General features: G+C 40.0%; 1 pseudogene; it reads left to right on the forward strand.

The window, feature by feature from the left end:
• LOC139183031 (thymidylate synthase-like) overlaps positions 1 to 21,816 on the forward strand; it is a 76,011-nt pseudogene that overhangs the window by 15,827 nt on the left and 38,368 nt on the right.

Below are 21,816 nucleotides of genomic sequence, written 5' to 3' on the forward strand. Positions count from 1 at the left end.
ATTGTCCTTCTAAACCAACAGAAAAGAGTTCAAATGCATAGTTTTTTTTAAAGATATAATTTATGGCATTTTAAAAATGTGAAGAATATAAAAATAAACATACCAAAGATCTTTATAAGAAAAAATTATAAACTTTTATTAATAGACATTAAAAATATCTAAATAAATTGAGGCCATGTTAATGTATAAAGAGAATCATTATTAAAAAGATGTCAATTCTCTTCAACTTAATTTATGGATTCAAGACAGTCAAAACTGTAGGGAGTCTTCTGAGTCTTGACAAGCTAATTCTAAAAGAATATGGAATAGAAAACATCCCATAAAGCCTAAGGTATGCCTGAGGAAGAATTAGGTGGGAGAAGTTGTTTTTTAAGTGATACTTGAAGTATGTTAATGAATATATTGTGGTATTTGCATTGGAAAAGACAAATACACCACTAGGACAGGATAGAAAACCAGAAACAGCCCCATGTGTTTGGAATGTGATTTATATTAATAGCAGAGATGTGGAATCACAGGGCAGTGGGAGAAAGCTGGATTTCCAATGGATTCAGTTCAGTTCAGTCGCTCAGTCGTGTCCGACTCTTTGCGACCCCATGAACCGCAGCACGCCAGGCCTCCCTGTCCATCACCAACTCCCAGAGTTCACCCAAACCCATGTCCATCGAGTCGGTGATGCCATCCAAGCATTTCATCCTCTGTCGTCCCCTTCTCCTCCTGCCCTCAATCTTTCCCAGCATCAGGGTCTTTTCTGATGAGTCAGTTCTTCGCATCAGGTGGCCAAAGTATTGGAATTTCAGCTTCAACATCAGTCCTTCCATTGAACATCCAGGACTCATCTCCTTTAGGATGGACTGGTTGGATTTCCTTGCAGTCCAAGGGACTCTCAAGAGTCTTCTCCAACACCACAGTTCAAAAGCACCAATTCTTCAGTGCTCAGCTTTCTTTATAGTCCAACTCTCACATCCGTACATGACTACTGGAAAAACCGTAGCCTTGACTAGATAGACCTTTGTTGGCAAAGTAATGTCTCTGCTTTTTAATATGCTATCTATGTTCGTCATAACTTTCCTTCCAAGGAGTTAAGCGTCTTCTAATTTCATGGCTGCAATCACCATCTGCAGTGATTTTGGAGCCCAGAGAAATAAAGTCAGCCACTGTTTCCTCTGTTTCCCCATCTATTTGCCATGAAGTGATGAGACCAGATGCCATGATTATGCTGCCCCAACTAGTTATCCATATTAAAAAAGGGGTGAGAAATCTCACCATACCCACAAAACTCAATTCTATATGGATTAAAAAGTTAAATGTAAAAGGCAAAACCGTAAAATGTTTGGGTGAAAATCTCAAAGATTATCTTTATGATATTAGGGAAGGGAAGGATTTCTTTAGTAAAGTACACATATGTGTATACACAAACACACACACACACACACACACACACACACACACACACTCCTACCAATAACAATGGGTAAGTTTAAGTAGGTTAAAATTAAGAAATTCTGTTCACCAAAAGATACCATTAAGAGAGTGAAAAGGCAAGGCACAGAGTAAGGACCTGAAAAAATGACAAAATGTTCAGATCTAGACTATATATGGAACGAATACAAATAAATAAGGAAAACACAAGCAATCTTATAGAAAAATGAGGAAGGATGAACAGAAGTTTTGTGGAAGAGGAAGATAAAAAACATTCAACAAGCACAGGAAAAGAAATTCAATTCAGTTCAGTTCAGTCACTCAGTCGTGTCCAACTCTTGGAGACCCCATGGACTGCAGCACAACAGGCCTCCCTGTCCATCACCAACTCCCAGAGCATACTCAAACTCATGTCCATCAGGTCAGTGACGCCATCCAACCATCTCATCCTCTGTCGGCTGTCTCTCACTGTTTCCATTGATTCCCCATCTATTTGCCATGAAGTGATGGAACCGGATGCCATGATCTTAGGTTTCTGAATGTTGAGTTTTAAGCCAACTTTTTCATTCTCCTCTTTCACTTTCCTCAAGAGGCTCTTTAGTTCTTATTTGCTTTCTGCCATAAAGGTGGTGTCATCTGCATATCTGAGCTTATTGATATTTCTCCCGGCAATCTTGATTCCAGTTTGTGCTTCATCCAGCCCAGCGTTTCTCATGATGTACTCTGCATGTAAGTTAAATAAGCAGGGTGACAATATACAGCCTTGACGTACTCCTTTCCCAATTTGGAACCAATCTGTTGTTTTTTAGTAATTAGGAAAATGCAATAAGTTCTGGCTTAGAGCCATAAGTTATGACTTTACTCCTGCAAGATTTGCAAAAATTTAAAGATAATGTTGTCAAGTGTTGGCAAAGATGTGGGATAACAGAAGCAGTGATATCTGCTGGTAGGGAGGGTAAATTGGTAAAAATCACTTTGACATTTATATAGTTTATCTTAAGGTTCACACAATGCAGGGCCTATCAACTTCACTCCTGGATAAACTTGAGAAGCTCTTGCACGTGGGCACCAACTAACAATGTTCAGAGCACCACTGTTTTCTAGAGGAATGGATAAATTATGATATTTCATGTAATGGAATTCTTTGCTGACATGAGCTACAGCTACATGCAAAAAAAAAGTGGATGAACCTTAGAAACATGTTGAGTGTAAACAGTTGTCAAAGAAAACTTACAATATGATTATATTTATATGTCAGAAACATGTAAGCTAAGTACTATCTTATTTGCAGACACAGATTTATGTAGCAAAACCACATGGAAAAATAAGAGAATGATAAACTCAAAATTCAGGGTTGTGATTGTTCTGAATGTGGAGAAAAGAGGGTGGAACCCAAGGGACACATGCAAGACTTCATGAGTAATGAGGAAGTACAAGTTTTCAAACTGGGTCATGAATTCCTGGCAATTTATTCTATTGTCATTCTTTGGAGATTAAACACGTTTCATGTATACTGCTTTGTATCTGCAATATTTAATTAAAAAATTTTTAAAGATGATAAGACAAATAAGTGACAGAAAATATCTATCATATGTGTAAAAACAGACAAAATGAGAAGCACAAAATAGAATAATCTTCTACCAATTACTAAGAGAAAATGAAAACACAATAGAAAAATGAGCAAAGGGTATTGTGCAAATCACACAATAAGAAATACAAATGGCCAATAAATACATGAAAAGACATTTAATTTCACTAATCAGTGCAAATGAAACAGAACTATATTTCACCCATCAAACTGAAAGCATTTTTTAATGTGATAACAGCAGGATTAGTAATGGTGTGAAAAATGAACTGACAAAATCTTGTGGAGGACAATCTGATGTTATCTATCAAATTTTAAATGTAAATACTCTTCTGCTCAGCAATTCTGTATCTAAGAACCCATCTGATAGAAATACACATACATTTAGGTCATGTTGTATATAAAATGTTCATTGTAGCATTGTAATAATGGAAAATTGGAAATGACTTAAATGTCCATCAGTAACAAATAGTTTATTTATTTTATCATTTTGAAGTGTCTTCAACTACCAGCAGAAATTGTGCCTTAAATAAATAGGGACTCTTTTTTCTGTTTTTTTTTTTAATCATATAACAAGCTCTGCATAAAACTCATACCACTGTTTGCTCAGCTGCTCCACTTTGTCATCAAGGACCCAGCATCTTTTCATCCCTCAACTCCTCCATCTTTGAGTACTGACTGATTATGTTCTCAGCTCTTCACTCTCTTTGTCTGCAGTGTAACCTTGCAGTGTGCTATAACAGGCTGATGTTAGACTTGGCCTTGCAACCTTGATTAGCCAGTTGAATGTGAGTGGAAGTAACTGTGTATATGCCAATTCTAAGCCAAGATCATAAGCATCTTGTGTTTCTACTCACCTTCTTGCACTCCTGTGTTGCTTCATAAAAAGAACTACATTAGAGAGCTACTGATGCAAGGAAAATGAGGAAATACATAAACAGACCTGAACCTAACACCCAACTTGGAGCCACACCCAGCCAGTCTGAAATGAGCCCAGCAGAGCCAGAGATCGCTCGCATACCTCTGAGTGTGGAAACAAAAGTTTACACTTGTAATCCACTGTGATTTCAACGTGGCTTGTTAGACAGAAAAATGAAATAATAAGCTTGGCATGGTGACTTTGCAGCCTTATGCCTGTGGCCTTGGGGCCTCAAGATAGTTTCAAGCTCCATAAATTGCAACTGACTTCAAAGCAGGAAGTGGAGGATGTGAGAATGGCCAGGGCAGAGATAAACCTCCTCGTGATGCTTTTGCCTTTTTTTCAAGGAATAGAGATTCCCTGGACACCTCTCTGCCAACTTCCCCTCACATTTCATACTCCAGATTGTGTCACACGGTCTCTTTAGCTATTACAAAGGGTAGAAAGTACATACTTGCAAAGGGGACCGACTGGCTGGAGAAAAGGCCTATCTTCTCTGAGAACAAGAGATATTTGCCCTTTCAGTCAGTTCAGTTCAGTCGCTCAGTCATGCCTGACTCTTTGCGACCCCACGGACTGCGGCATGCCAGGCCTCCCTGTCCATCACCAACTCCCAGAGCTTGCTCACACCATGTCCATCGAGTTGATGATGCCATCCTTTACCTGGACAAAATCAAGGGCTTACTGGCAAAGTATGTATAACTGTGGTTTCTTCCACACACGTTTTGTAACACTGAGCAGAGCTCAGATAGAATAAGGTAGATTTATATGTAGTGACATGAAAAAAAATTAAGGTCATTCAAAAAGAATAGGCAATTGCAAAACAATACATGTAATATTTTCACTCATGTTAAAAAATAAGAAATTCAAGTTACAGTGCATACATATGTATGTAAATACACAGGAAAGGGTCTAAAAAATACACATCAAACTCTCATAGCAATCACTGCTGAGGAAGAGGTGGTTTAGGAAAAGGACACATTTTAAAGAACCTTCCTGAGAACCTTCTGAAAAACAAATATCGTGTATTAACATATATATGGAATCTAGAAGAACCAACCTATTTGCAGGGCAGGAACAGAGATGCAGACAGAGAGAATGGACTTGTAGACACAGCATGGGAAGGAGAGAGTGGGGCAAATTGAGAAAGTAGTGAGAGTCAATTCCTAGGTAGGTCGGTAAGAAGTCCAGGGAGCTCAGATCCCCAGGAGAGGGGGGCCTGGGGTTCTTGAGGAGATAGGGCTCTGGAATTCTCAGGGAGGAGGAAAGGACAAACATCTTTTTCCTCTACATTCTTTAGTCTTAGTCACATAAAACATTTTTTTCTTTAAGCCCCGAACTGATGATTACACAACAAACAACTCAGTTCAAACTCTACTAGGGATTATATAACAACAATGTATCCTGCTTGAGGACAGTTTCTCCTTCCTGAAACCCTTCTGACTAATCCTGTTATCTTAAAATGTACCTTATGGGAGTGGGTCTGGTAAAATATTTACAACCTTGAGACATTCTTTTGATTTATTGTAATAACCAATTTTAAAAGTATATAATTCCCTTGCTAAAGTCTAGCGAGGGGGGCACTGTCCATCCCCCTTCTGATGTCTATGTCAGAAGCTTTCTCTGTTCCTTTTCTTACTTTAATAAAACTCTGCTACACAAAAGCTCTTGAGTGATCAAGCCTGGTCCCTGGTCCCGAAGCTAAATCTTCTTTGGAGATCACAAATCAGACACCATTCACTGTAAGCTATCAGTAGCATTGACATATATACACTACCATGGTAAAATAGATGGTTCCTGGGAAGCTTCTGTATAACAAAGGGAGCTCAGCTGGGTGCTCTGTGATGACCAAGAGGGTTGGGGTCAGGGTGGAATGGGAGGGGGGCTTAAGAGGGAATGGTAGATGTTAGTCACTCAGTCCTGTCCAACTCTCTCCAACCCCAGGGTCTATCCATCGAATTCTCCAGGCAAGAATATTGGAATGGATTGCCATTCTCTTCTTCAAGGGATCTTCCTGACCTAGAGATCGAACCCATGTCTCCTGCATTGCAGGCAAATTTTTTACTATCTGAGAATATACATATACTTATAGCTGTCTCTGGTGGCTCAGAGGATAAAGCATCTGCCTGCAATACAGGAGACCTAGGTTCGATCCCTGGGTTGGGAAGATCCCCTGGAGAAGGAAATGGCAACCCACTCCAGTATTCTTGCCTGGAAAATCCCATGGACAGAGGAGCCTGGAGGGCTACAGTCCACAGGGTCGCAAAGAGTTGGACATGACTGAGCAACTTCACTCACTCATAGCTGTCTCACATCGTTGTACAGCAGAAACCAACACAACATAATGAAGCAATTAACAGTCAGTCAGTTCAATTGCTCAGTCATGTTTGACTCTTTGTGACCCCGTAGACTGCAGGATGACAGGCCTCCCTGTCCATCACCAACTCCCAGAGCCTACTCAAACTCATGTCCATTGAGTTGGTGATGCCATTCAACCATCTCATCCTCTGTCTGCCCCTTCTCCTCCTGCCTTCAATCTTTCCCAGCATCAGGGTCTTTGCAAATGAGTCAGTTCTTCATATCCGGTGGCCAAAGTACTGGAGTTTCAGCTTTGGCATCAGTCCTTCCAATGAATAGTCGGGACTGATTTCCTTTAGGATGGACTGGTTGGATCTCCTTGCAGTCCAAGGGACTCTCAAGAGTCTTCTCCAACACCACAGTTGAAAAGCATCAATTCTTCGGTGCTCAGCTTTCTTTATAGTCCAACTCTCACATCCATACAGGACCACTGGATAAGCAATTATATTCCAATTTAAATTCCATATAAGCAATTATATTCAATTTTAAAAGTAAATTTTTAAAAAATTAAGTTATATTAAAAATAAAAGTACTTTTTCCTGTTGCTCTATGTCCTTACTTCTGTATTGCTTAAATTCTTAAGAACATACAATAATTTATGGATTGCTTTTTTAAAATTTTACTTTTCATTAAAAACTAAAAGCTGCATAAGTGAGAAAACTGAACATTGAAAGAGAATATGAGCTAGACGATCTGTAAATTTTTTCTCACTCAAAGGGAGGAAAAAAAATTTTTTTTCTCTATAATCCAATCAATTTCTGGCTTCTAGAAAGGAAACAAAATCACTCAGAGAGATGTTTTGTTTGTGCACTGTGAAGTCAAGTGGGCGTTAGAAAGCATCACTACAAACTAAGTTAGTAGAGGTGATGGAATTCCAGTTGAGCTATTTCAAATCCTGAAAGATGATGCTGTGAAAGTGCTACACTCAATATGCCAACAAATTTGGAAAACTCAGCAGTGGCCACAGGACTGGAAAAGGTCAGTTTTCATTCCAATCCCAAAGAAAGGCAATGCCAAAGAATGCTCAAACTACCGCACATTTGCACTCATCTCACACGCTAGCAAAGTAATGCTCAAAATTCTCCAAGCCAGGCTTCAACAGTATGTGAACCGTGAACTTCCAGATGTTCAAGCTGGATTTAGAAAAGCCAGAGGAACCAGAGATCAACTTGCCAACATCCACTGGATTGTTGAAAAGCAATAGAGTTGTTGAAAAGCAAGAGAGTTCCAGAAAAACATCTACTTCTGCTTTATTGACTATGCCAAAGCCTTTGACTGTGTTGTGTGGATCACTAAACTGGAAAATTCTTAAAGACATGGGAACACTAGACCACCTGACCTGCCTCCTGAGAAATCTGTGTGAAGGTCAAGAAGCAACAGTGAGAACTGGACATGGAACAACAGACTGGTTCCAAATTGGGAATTTGTCACCCTGCTTATTTAACTTATATGCAGAGTACATCATGTGAAATGCCAGGCTGGATGAAGCACAAGCTGTAATCAAGATTGCTGGGAGAAATATTAATAACCTCAGATATGCAGATGACACCACCCTTATGGCAGAAAGTGAAGAAGAATTAAAGAGCTTCTTGATGAAAGTGAAAATGGAGGATGAAAAAGTTGGCTTAAGGCTCAACATTCAGAAAACAAAGATCATGGCATCTGATCCCATCACTTTAGGCAAATAGATGGGGAAACAATGGAAACAGTGACAGACTTTATTTTGGGGGGCTCCAAAATCACTACAGATGATGACTGCAGCCATGAAATTAAAAGATGCTTGTTCCTTGGAAGGAAAGCTATGACCAACCTAGACAGCATATCAAAAAGCAGAGACATTACTTTGCCAACAAAGGTCTGTCTAGTCAAAGCCATGGTTTTTCCAGTAGTCATGTATGGATGTGAGAGTTGGACTATAAAGAAGGCTGAGCACCAAAGAATTGATGCTTTTGAACTGTGGTGTTGGAGAAGATTCTTGAGAGTCCCTTGGACTGCAAGGAGATCCAACCAGTCCATCCTAAAGGAATGGTTGGAATGGTTCAGTCCTGAATATTCATTGGAAGGACTGATGCCAAAGCTGAAACCAGTACTTTGGCCACCTGATGCAAAGAACTGACTCATTGGAAAAGACCCTGATGCTGGGAAAGATTGAAGGCAGGAGGAGAAGGGGCCGACAGAGGATGAGACGGTTGAATGGCATCACTGACTCGATGGACATGAATTTGAGTAAGCTCCAGGAGTTGGTGATGGACAAGGAAGCCTGTCATGCTGCAGTCCATGGGGTTGCAAAGAGTTGGACACAGCTGAGCGACTGAACTGAACTTGTCATGTCTTTAAAATTGAAATCCTTTGTAAAGTCCTATCTCGCTTGTTAACAAGCTTCATTAAGAATGTTAGACTACCCAGCATTAATCTCCACATACCCCAGCCTTCCTAACCGGGCAACTCAGAGACTAGCTTATTTATTGTGTGAAATGTTCATTGTAAGTGCATTCTCTTATACTCACATTGCCAGCACACATAAGCACTTTCATGTAAATTCAATCTGCCTCGGATGAAATCATCCTTTACTTTTAAAACCATGAGTATATGACCAATGATGTTACCAAATCCAAAGATCACTGAGGAAAGGAAAAAAAAAGAATAGTTATACTAAAAATATATATATAGTTCAAAACATAGCTTTTATAGAAAGTATTTCTATATTCTGAGCACTCTTTATAATGTAAGAAAGTTTTCTGTATTAAATAAATAAGAGAGTAGGGATCTTGTTTCTTTTATTTTATAATTCTTATGGAAACTTCTTTATTTTACTATATATATAAACACTTGAAACTGTAAAATAGTGTCGCTTCAATTCCATTTATTAAGAGCTGAACTAGGAATGAAACTGGGATCTGAATTCCAAAACGATGAGTTAGTCATGCTTCCTCCCCACAAAAAGCTTGTAATATGGTAAGAAACACAGAAGTAAAAGTGGGTGAATTTAATCAAATGGGTAACCAACTTTAAAAAGATAGAAATGTAATGAGACAGAGAAAATTGTGTTTTCCTGGAACTCCTCTCAAGGTTAACATGTGAGGTTGGAGGACAGACTTGGAGAGAATAAAGGAGATCAGGGAAAGAAGGAGATGAGAACCAGAGGGAGACAGGTGATGGATTATTCACCACCCCTCCACCCACACTGTGGTCTTATCCAGTGGTGTATGTGGCTGGAGGTGTTAACTCCTAGTGGTCCTGCCTTTTATTCTCCTCTCTGGGCCCTCAGCCTCTCCTCCAAACCTGTGTGGGCAAAGTGTCAGGAGAGAGAGATATTGTAGATGCAGGTTGTTTTTTTTTTTTTGAAGTATAGTTGATTGACAATGTTGTGTTACTGTCTGCTATACAACAAAGTGATTCAGTTATACATATATATGCTCTTTTTTTTTTTTTACATTCTTTTTCATTATGGTTTATCACCAGATATTGGATGTAGTTCCCTATACTATATGGGCTATTGAATGGGCTTCCCTGGTGGCTCAGATGGTAAAGAATCTGCCTGCAATTTGGGAGATCTGGGTTTGATCTCTGGTAAGAAAGATCTAGAGACGGGAATGGCAACCCACTCAAGTATTCTTGCCTGGAGAATTCCATGGACAGAGGAGCCTTGTGGACTACAGTTCATGGAGTCACAAAGAGTTGGACATGACTGAGCGACTAACACTTTCACTTTACTTTTCTTGCTATACAGTAAGACCTTGTTGTTTAGCCATTTTATATACAATAGTTCGTATCTACTGACCCCAAACTCCCACTCCATCACCCCCAATCCCCTCCCCCTTGGCAACCACAAGTCTGATCTCTATGTCTGTAAGTCTCTTTCGACTTCATAGGTAAGTTTATTTGTGTCATATTTTACATTCCACATATAAGTGATATTATATGATATGTGTTTTTTCTGACTTACTTCACTTAGTTTAATGATCTCTAGTTCCATCCATGTTGCTGGAAATAACATGATTTCATTCTTTTTTATGGCTGAGTAGCATTCCATTGTATATATATACCACATTTTCTCTATCAATCAATGAACATTTAGGTTGCTTCCATGACTTGGCTATTGTGAATAGTCCTGCTATGAACATAGGGGTGTACGTATCTTTTGGAATTACAGTTTTGTCTGGATATATACCCAGGAGTGGGATTGCTGGATCACATGACAACCCTATTTTTAGTTTTTTGAGGAACCTCCATACTGTTTTCCATAGTGGCTGCACCAATTTACATTCCCACCAACAGTACAGGAGAATTCTCTTTTCTTCACACCCTCTCCAGCATTTGTTATTTAGACTTCATGTATGGATGTGAGAGCTGGACTGTTAAGAAGGCTAAGCACCGAAGAATTGATGCTTTTGAACTGTGGTGTTGGAGATGACTCTTGAGAGTCCCTTGGACTGCAAGGAGATCCAACCAGTCCATTCTGAAGGAGATCAGCCCTGGGATTTCTTTGGAGGGAATGATGCTGAAGCTGAAACTCCAGTACTTTGGACACCTCATGCAAAGAGTTGACTCATTGGAAAAGACTCTGATGCTGGGAGGGATTGGGGGCAGGAGGAGAAGGGGACGACAGAGGATGAGATGGCTGGATGGCATCACTGACTCGATGGACGTGAGTCTGAGTGAACTCCGGGAGTTGGTGATGGACAGGGAGGCCTGGCGTGCTGGGATTCATGGGGGTCACAAAGAGTCAGACACGACTGAGCGACTGAACTAAACTGAACTGAAGTGATAGCCATTCTGACCAGTGTGAGGTGGTATCTCACTGTAGTTTCAATTTGTATTTCTCCAATAACTAGCAATGTTGAGAATCTTTTCATGTGCCTGTTGGCCATCTGTATGCCTTCTTTGGAGAAATGTTTACTTAGTTCTTCTGCTCATTTATCTATTGAGTCATTCATTTGTTTTGTTGTTGTTGAGTTGTATGAACTGTTTGTATATTTTAGAAATTAAGCCCTTGTTGGTTACACGGTTTGCAAATATTTTCTCCCATTCTGCAGATTGTCTTTTCTTTTTGATTATGGTCTCTTTTGCTGGGAAGCACTTTTATTTTAATCAATCCTGCAAAGGAACTGCAAACTGAGTGAGTTGCTTGTTAAGGCCAGAAACACACTGAAATCCATAATGTGTAGACAAAATACTTTAAAAAAAAAGCGTTAAGTTAAATTCGTGGATTTCCACTATACTCTCTCTTCCTTGAGAGGCTGGCACTTCTCTACTGAACTCCAGACCTACATCCCTCATCACCAGAGTCAATCTCCTCATCTTTGCCCAGCAAACCTGCCTTCCTATCTTAGCAGATCAAACACCATCAGCTACTTTACGTTCACCAGAAACAGTGAAGTTAGTCTTTACTCCTCTACAGTGAGTCCCTGTCTGATTAAGTCTACCTACTGAGCATCTTTCAAACGCAACTCTGTAATCTTGGTGCTCCCGGTCACTGCCTTAGTTCAGATCCTTAGCATAGCCCCCTTCCTTCCACAGTAGCTCTCTGTGGTGTCTCAGCTCCAGTCTCATCAGCCTTTAGCTGTTCATCTTTCTATTGCTGCCAATGACCTTTCTAAAATGGTCATTGGATTATGTTATATTACAATTCTTCAGTGCTATCATCCACCAACACAAAGTTCAAACTTTTTAACATGGTGAACAAAGTGTGTGATGATCTTTTTCTGCCAGGCTTTTCAGTCTTGTCTCCCATCAATCCCTACATGCAAATCCTATCCTTGACATGTATTCTGAGTCTGAGAGCCACGTGTACTTTTGCTAGGTCAAATGCTATAGTGAACCCTAGAGACACAAGAGTGAGCCAAGAGAGGATGGCCCAGTCCTCCTGGAACTTAGAGTGCCCTTGCAGGACCCCAAGGAGAGGGAAGCACCCTCTCCTTGCCCTCTGTACCTCTACACCTGCTTTTTACCTGCCCCACATCCTGGCTTGTCAGAGGCATAGCCTCGCTGGCACAGCCAATGGCTGATTGTGTGAGAGAATTACTTAACCCCTCCAGGCCTCATCTATAACATGACTAGGTAGCCCACATGATCTTTAAAATTTCTCCCAATTTTTGCAAGTTAAAAATCTAAAGAATACTTCTAAATTTCCAAATTAGAGAAGAAAGAGTTCTCAGAAATGTCCCAACAAATAGTGATGTTTAAACTCTTGTAAGCAGCACTGTGAACACGTTGAAACTGCCAAGTTTTCTTTTGCCATAAAAGAAGGGATCCAGATTTCAAGCAAGATATGTTCTCCACTGACTCTTAAGCTGCAACACCTAATTAAGGTGTAGCTTTATCTAACTAATGCCCTTTGTAAATTAGAAAACACTAAAGAAAATGTTTCTGTCATTCCTCTGTGCCTGTGCTATTTTTCCATGAAGTCACTATATAAGTGCCTTCCCTGAATTTCAAGGGAAAGGAAGATGACCTCGCCTCTGAAAAGCTATTTCTTTTGTGTCTAACGAAAGGAAAGTGGGCCTTTGGCATTTTTTTGCTGGATACCTCAAATCCAAATTTATACCACTGAATTACAAATAAGTCTCCTGGAATAGGATCAGACAGTGCCAAACTGTCTTCAACCCAAAATAAAGCTAGCTTTGATGTATTTTTAACCTAGGTTCATAAATTAACTTTCAGAGAAAAACCCATATTTCAAGCTGAAATAAAACTGTGAAACACATATAATTAACCAAATCATGAACAGTTTTCATTTTGATTCTTTCACTAGACTTTTAAAGGGAAAATGTTATCAGATGAGTTTTTAAATGTATTATTATTGTGCTGGTATCAATTTCCCAGTTTTGATATTGAACTAGGGTTATATGTTTACTTCAATAGCTAAGGGAAGTTGGATGAAGGGTACATGTGACTCTCTTTACAATTTTTGCAACTTCCTATGAGTTTATAGGGGGCTTCCCTGGTGGCTCAGGTGGTAAAGAATCTGCCTGCAATGCAGGAGACCGGGTTTAATCCCTAGGTCGGGAAGATCCACTGGAGAAGGGAATGGCAGCCCATTCCAGTGTTTTTGCCTGGAGAATTCTACGGACAGACCCTAGGGTCACAAACAGTCAGACACGACTGAGCAACTATATAGGATAGGATGAGTTTATAATTATTTCAAAATAAAAGCCAGGGTCCACCTAATGAATTAATGAATCTAATCAGGGATCCCCAATGGTTGTTAACATCACAAAAGAAAGATAATTGGGTATCATACATCTCCTAGTAGAAGCATAAGTCCATCCATGAATAATGAGTGAAAGTCACTCAGTCGTGTCCAACTCTCTGTGACCTCATGGATATACTGTCCGTGGAATTCTCCAGGCCAGAATACTGGAGTGGGTAGCTGTTCCCTTCTCCAAGGGATCTTCCCAACCCAGGGATGGAACCCAGGTCTCCTGCATTGCAGGCAGATTCTTTAAGATCTGAGCCACCAGGGAAGCCCAAGAATACTGGAGTGGGTAGCCTATCCATTTCTAGCGGATCTTCCCAACCCAGGAATCAAACCAGGGTCTCCTGTATTGCAGATGAATTCTTTACCAGATTGTTTACTCATCCATGAATGAGTCTTACCAAAGCAGCCATGAATGTAATCCAATCTCCATCCAATGACCAATTTGTAGGAAAATAAAGAGCAGAAGAATAGACTGAGAGATATCACAAGGGGGTACAATCAGCAAGATCCAGATAACGGGAAAATCTACAGAACAAATGATCTTGTTTCTTCAACAAGTAAGTTGCAAAGAGAGACAACAGAGACAGAGGTGGGGAAAATCTGGGGATAAGAGCCTTAAAGACACATCAACCAGCCTCAATGCATGAGCCTTATTTAGATTCTGCTTTGAACAAACTGTTAAGACTAAAAATCCTATTGGATTTAAGAACTGATTAGGCATTTTAACACTCATTGAATATCTTATAATTTTTTAATATTAACTTTAAAAAAAGTCCACATTTTATATGTATAAAACTTTTATTGAAGTTTATTAATGGCATCTTCCTGAGTGTTTAAGTGTTTTTGTATGGAGGGTGCAGTCCCTGAATTGTGGTAACTAGATGCAATAATGGAGAAGGCACTGGCGACCCACTCCAGTACTCTTGCCTGGAAACTCCCATGGACGGAGGAACCTGGTAGGCTGCAGTCCATGGGGTCGCTAAGAGTCGGATATGACTGAGCGACTTCACTTTCATTTTTCACTTTCATGCATTGGAGAAGGAAATGGCAACCCACTCCAGTGTTCATGCCGGGAGTATCCCAGGGACAGCAGAGCCTGATGGGCTGCCATCTATGGGGTCGCACAGAGTCAGACACGACTTAGCAGCAGCAGCAGCAGACACAATAACGACCTAAAGCCCTGGCCTGCAGGGAGCACCTGGTCACCATGAGGAAAAGAAAGCAGGAAGGTTGAGAATCAGACACTGATTTAAATTTGTCTTCCTCTTCCAGTGAGTTTCCACAACTCTCCAATTGAAATATTAAACACTTGGCAAAGCTAAATACCAGATAGGTTTCTTTCATCAGCCTGGGTGGTTCCAGGTGTGCAGGAGTGAAGAATACCCAAATAGAAAACACTCTGCTCCATTAGTCTGAGATGTGGTTGAGAAGAAACTTCGATTACCACTCCTGTTCTTAAGTGTTTATTATCTGGACAAATTATCACTTCCACCTAAGTCTCCTACAGTTCTCAGAAAAAAAAAAAAAAATAGTGAGTGTTTTCGGATCAGATCAGATCAGTCGCTCAGTCATGTCCAACTCTTTGTGACCCCATGAATCCCAGCACGCCAGGCCTCCCTGTTCATCACCAACTCCCGGAGTTCACTCAGACTCACGTCCATCGAGTCAGTGATGCCATCCAGCCATCTCATCCTCTGTCGTCCCCTTCTCCTCCTGCCCCCAATCCCTCCCAGCATCAGTCTTTTCCAATGAGTCAACTCTTCGCATGAGGTGGCCAAAGTACTGGAGTTTCAGCTTCAGCATCATTCCTTAGGGCAGTGCTAACTAAATTTTAATTTTAGAAGTCTCAATATGTTAAGTATGTTTTGTTCAGGAATTTTTCAGCAAGACTTTGTTGACAACTACGTCTTTCACAAATATTTCTCTGTGTGATACTTGATGTCCTTTGGGAATTTGAGAGTAGAGATGAAAGTTTACTAAACCTAGTTCTCAGGAAATAGCTGAGATTTTATGAACACACCAAGACTTCCCAAGGGGAAACTGAATTGGGGTGATGTCCCTAATCCTTCCTTTTAATGGGGCTGCTCAGCTGTAATAAAGGATGGGAGATCCCTTGGGATGGCAGCCAGAGAGAGAAAAGGAGGTGGCTCTTATGGTTGGTTTTTTAAATCTCAGAGACAGAGGTATATAGATTTATATGGAATTCATGCATTTGCCCCCACTCCAGTACTCCTGCCTGGAAAATCCCATGGATGGAGGGGCCTGGTAGGCTGCAGTCCATGGGGTCGCTAAGAGTCGGACACAACTGAGCCACTTCACTTTCACATTTCACTTTCATGCATTGGAGGAGGAAATGGCAATCCACTCCAGAATTCTTGCCTGGAGAATCCCAGGGACAGGGGAGCCTGGTGGGCTTCCATCTATGGGGTCACACAGAGTTGGACACGACAGAAGCGACTTAGCAGCAGCAGCAGCAGCATGCATTTGCATATAAACCCAAATATCAGTCTCTGCCACCCACCCCACACACCCCCACATTCCCCCCTGCCCTGCTTAAAGGGAACCTCCCTCCAGTATGATTTTCCTTTCATCAGCTCCTGCATGAAATTTAAGCTGCAGCTTCTCTGTACCTAAAATTTTAAATGTTTACCTTTAACATTTTAAGTCCTTAATCCTTCTAGAATTGGTTTCTGTCTATTATGCAAGTTGTAATCCATTTTTTTTCAATAGAGACAGCCAATTTCCTAACACTTTCTATTGAATGCTCCATTTCTCACTGCAGATCTGAAATATGTCATATATCCTTCCATGTACAAATGGGTCTATTTCTGGACTCTCTTTTCTGTTTCATTAGCCTGTTTATCTCTCCATGCACCAATTCCACATTATCGAAATACTACACATTGCACAAGATTTATAGTAGAATCTGTTTCCCATCTCATTATTCTTCAGCAATATATTAGCCATTTTTAATTCTTTGCTTCTCAACTTAAATTTAAGAGTAAGTTTTTCAAGGTCACCATGAACTCCTTTTAAGTTTTTTACTGGAATTTTATTGAACCTAATTGATCGATTTGGGGATAAATTGCTTTTTAATGTTATTCCTTCTATTCTTGAAAATAATATGACTCCTCGTTTTTAAATGTCTTCCAGTAAATTCTTATTATTTTCCCCATAACAGTCCCACATGTCTTTGGTGAGGTTCATATCTAGGAACATTTTATTTTGTTAGCTAATATAAATGTTAGACATTAAAACTCTGTTTTTTTAACTATTTGCTGTTGATGTATAGAAACACATATGATTTTTGTATAAAAGTTTTGTAACCAGCAATCTTATAAAATTCTCTTATTAACTCTAATAATTTTCTATAGGTTCTTAGAGGCTAAACAATCATATCATTTGAAAATAATTACAATTTCCCTAAGCCCTTTCAAGTTCTGTATTTTCTTTTTCTTGGCTTGTTATTTGGATAAGATATCTAGTACAAAGTTGAACAGAAATGTAATAGCATAATTCTTGCCTTTTAAACAGAACGTTTTTAACCATTCATCATTAAATATTGTGTCAGTTCTTCACCAAATCCACCCCTTCATAGCCTGCTCTGTGATGCCAAGGCTGGGAACCTATAAATACATACTACATTTCCCAGACACCAGCTTTTTGTTAGATTCTGCCAATGAGAGATTGGAAGGCAAAAGAAGGGAAGACAGGACTTCCTGATTTCTAGTTCCTGTTGACATTCGTCCTATAGATGACAGCTTCAGCTACTAAGACTTTTGACAACCCAAGCACTAAACCCCAGGATGCCTCCTCAGTGAGCAAAACAGTGGTTCTGCAGCACCACCTCTCAATCACTGACCATACGGGCCCCTCATGGGCCGGAAGGTGGCCTTACTTAGAGATATTAAGATATGCAAGTGTACTAAATGAGTTGAGAATATTCCTTCTTTTTCTATTTCTCAAATAGTCTAAATGTGATTAATAATATTTTACTTGAATGTTCAGTAGAACTTGCCAGTGAAGCCATCTGGCCTAGTGTTTTCTTTCAGGGACAATGTTGAACTACTGATTTGATTTCTTAAATCATTATAAGACCATTTCGGTTTTCTATTTTTTTTATAGAAAGAAAGACTCTTTTGAGAATTTGTGTTTTTCAAAAAATGTGTTCATTTCAACTAAAACATTTATAGACAAAATGTTTTTCATCATAGTCTTGAATTTTCTTTTTAATCTCTACATCATCTGTGGTGATAGTCTCTTTTTTTCTTCCAAATATTTTTTTTGTGCCTTCTCTCTTTTTTCAATATTCTTCTCAGAGGTTTGTCATTTTACTAATCCTTCAAAAATACAATTTTGTCTCTTTTGATACTTTCTATGATATCTTTGTTTTCTATCTACTGTATTTTTATAGCAGATATCTACATGCTATCTGCTATATTTTTACAGCATGTGTGCATTCATGACTATATTTTTTTTCACAGTACTGTTTTGGCTTCATCTTACAAATTGTTTGCTTTATGTTATTGTTTAGCATTGTTTTTATTATAATTTCTTCTTTAATCCATAAACTTTAGATTTGTGTTTTTTAAATTTTACAAAATTGTGGCTACAATATTCTACCTATGTCCTTTAGACCAAGATTGTCAATTACATTGCTAAAATCTGCAATTTTGATTTTTTTATCTGCTTAATTTATTAATTACTGGGAAAGAGAGGTTAAAATCTCCAACTCAGTTACCAGATATGCCTGGCAGCTCGACCTCTTGTCTCTTTGCCTTTCTGTCAATTTTGCTTTATATATTTTAAAGTATGTTGTTAGTGTATATCAGCTGAGAATTTTCATATCTCCATGGCAAACTGAACGTTTATCATTGTGTGGCAACACTCCATCTCTAATAATAAGTACTCTTTATCTTAAAGTCTCTTTTGTCTTACTCGATATAGTATATCATCTTATCCTGATTTGTGAACTTTATTATAGTTATCAATCTACGTAAGGAGTTGAAAATGGTAGCCATATCCCAGTCTCTTTGATCAAGAGGCCCAAATGACTCCAGCACCTTTTTCTTTCCTTGCTAAAGCATGATAGCATCCAAATAAGTATGGGTGGTTTTTCCTTGCAAGTACTTTCAAATAATCACCTTTGCCCCCATGGCAACAAGGCAGACTCCTCCTCCAGGCTTCCATTCGGTGGCCCTATGGCAATATAGATGCCTATATCCACTATATGACAAATATAGGCACTGCTCCTTTATTGCTGGTGGCCAAATTATCACTTTCTGAAAGCTGCATTGGATGAGGTTCCATCTGCTCTGGGTAACAAGGCCCCTAAAAGGGTCCTATACGTATAGTTGTCTTTTTTATCAATTAAAGCATACAAATAACCTCTTCCAAAAATCTTAAGTTGAAACAGTATCCTTTTACTAACTCATCTATCAAGATTATTATCAACATAAATCTACTAATCTTACCGAATAAGATGGCTGCTGCTGCTGCTAAGTCGCTTCAGTCGTGTCCGACTCTGTGCGACCCCATAGATGGCAGCCCACCAGGCTCCCCCGTCCCCGGGATTCTCCAGGCAAGAACACTGGAGTGGGTTGCCATTTCCTCCTCCAATGCATGAAAGTGAAAAGTGAAAGTGAAGTGGCTCAGTCGTGTCTGACTCTTAGTGACCCCATGGACTGCAGCCCACAGGCTCCTCCATCCATGGGATTTTCCAGGCAAAAGTACTGGAGTGGGGTGCCATTGCCTTCTCCGAAGATGGCTACCATACCTAATTAAATGAATGTGTTAGAAGATAGTTAACTGTAAATCGCTTTGGATATCAAAAAGCTTTCTTCTAATCATGTGTCTTTCATGATGACATGCAGTGAGTGTAAGGTATAGCAGAGATGACACAATAAAGGGGGGAAAGTATGCTTCAGAACAAAGTCTCAGTTCTCTGATTTGGCAGCTGTGTGACCGTGGGCGTGTTAAGTAATCTCCCTTTCCTAGTTCTTCATCTGTAAGATGAGGATAAAAAGATATACCTGAAGGGACTTCCCTGGTGGTCCAGTGGTTAAGGCTCTGCACTTCCACTACAGGGGGGCCTCAGGTTTGATCCCTGGTTGAGAAACTAAGATCCCACATCCACATACCACACATATCTCAAAAGGCTGATAATGGACCAGCTCCACCCCTTGCCTGTCGTTACTGAAATAAGTCCAGATTATGCCTAAGCAGAACAGCATGGAGTTAAAATCCAGTGAAGTCTTGCCATGCCCACAGGACTGAACTATTAGCTGAAACTTGAATCATCAAGTTTTAAGTTAAAAAACAAAAAGGCTCTGCTGGTATTCCTCAATGCTAAATAAACTCCACACTCACATTTTTGAATTGATAAAGCTAAAAAAACTAATAGCTATGACATGGCCTGAAATCTTGGCAACTTTAAGTTAGGATTCAGAAGATGTTAGAGAGCAGCATCTGCTGGCAAACTGAGATACTGCAGCCCACTGGGTCTTCCAGTGAAAGTGAGGCCAGTGAAAATCCTTTGTCCCAAAAGTGGCCCTACATTCATACAGAGGGGCAATCCTCCCGCCCATCTCTCGATCATCCCTCAATAACCAAGACCTGCCTGTCTGCCTCCCAAACAGCTCTCAGGGTCTTCCAGCTTCCACACTTGGTCCCCATGCTCACCACCCCAGTCCAAGCTGCCACCATTACCTCCTGGATTCCAGGAACAACCTCCTCAGTGATTTCCCAGATTTCAGTCTGTTTTCCACCGGAAATAGTCCTTTTTGTGTGGTCTTTTTTACACAGCACCATTATGATCCTGTCATTCCCTACCCAGCAATTTCTTATTGAAGAGGTTAATCTTTTACTGAGTTACCAGATTTTTCTCTTCACCATGGTTGTCCATCCCTCCAGCATCATCTCTCCACACAGCTTCCCTCCACTCTCTGCTCCAGCCACAGTGAATGTCCCTCAGTTCTGGTCAGCTCATACACACACCCTGTATCCTGCTCTTCCCTCCACAACCTATTATCCCCTTTACCTTAAATCTCTTCATCCCCATCCCACTCGCCTACCTCTTACTCACCCTTCCCTTAACTTTCATTCCCGTGGGAGGACTTTTTTGACCTCTCTAGAACGGATCAGGTTCACTTGCTCTAAATTTGAAACTTGTTCACCTATTAAACCTGCTGTGTAATTGTCAGCCACCCCGTCTAAAATGTAAGCTTTGCGAGGACAAAACACATTACTATTCTGTTCACCATGGTAACCTCAGCACATGGTATAGTGCCTTAGCAAAAACTTAATAAATAGTTGTTAAGGTGTTGAATTGAATTGAAATCTAGTATATATTCAATTGAACTACAAAAATAGCCTTTCTAAGGTCAAAATGGTCAAATATTGGCAATTATATATGTTCAACCTAATAAATGCTGGGAGAAGAAAGGAGCCTTTGGAGTTACTGAAAAAAAATCAATAAATGTCTTTCTAAAACGGTACTTTTTAGATTTTCACTGAAATCCATATCCTGGGCCATATCTGTGTGCATGCTCTGCGTCTTCAGTCGTGTCCCACTCTTTGCGACCTTATGGACTATAGTCCACAAGCCTCCTCTGTCCATGGGATTTTCCAGGCAAGAATACTGGAGTGGGTTGCCATGCCCTCCTCCAGGGGACCTCCCTGATCCAAGGACTGAACCAGCATCTCCTGCATTGTAAGCAGATTCTTTACCACTGAGCCATGGGGGAAGCCCATCCTGGGCCATATACACAATTAGAAATCCATGAATTCGGAAAGTGACCTTCAAAAGGAAAAACCAAACATCTGTGCTAGCCCTTAAAAACGCAACTACCAAAAGTTCATTTTCTGACCTTCGTGAGTATTTTGGCTAAAAATAACTTTCTGACCTCACTGTGCCAAAGTGCTGATGATAATTGGCCATGTGCACGAAGGAGTTAAATCTAGAACATTTCTCATTCTGCCAAATGCTCATTGCAGCTGTTACCTTATCCGTCATTCAACATGTCTCCCAAATGGACATCGTCATTCATCCTGTCCAGCCCCAGACCATTTCCTTCATCTGAACAGGCAATTCAAAAGAAGCAAGCCTCTGGTTAAATAAATGCATCTGTATTTCCTCTGGAATTTGTTCATACTTTCAGATAAACAAGCTCAGTGAGAGAGAACAGGGTAACAGGCTCCAGGACAAAAGGAAGTCTGTCAGACAGATGTTGCTTTGTGCAGCCGACCATGCCTTAAAAGCTTCACATAAGACTAACAGAAGGCAGAGGGCCAGGGTAGAAGGGAAATTTTTTTAGCCTATTTAGTGCTTTC

Source organism: Bos indicus, chromosome 5, assembly GCF_029378745.1.
Source record: "Bos indicus isolate NIAB-ARS_2022 breed Sahiwal x Tharparkar chromosome 5, NIAB-ARS_B.indTharparkar_mat_pri_1.0, whole genome shotgun sequence".
Lineage (NCBI taxonomy): Eukaryota > Metazoa > Chordata > Mammalia > Artiodactyla > Bovidae > Bos > Bos indicus.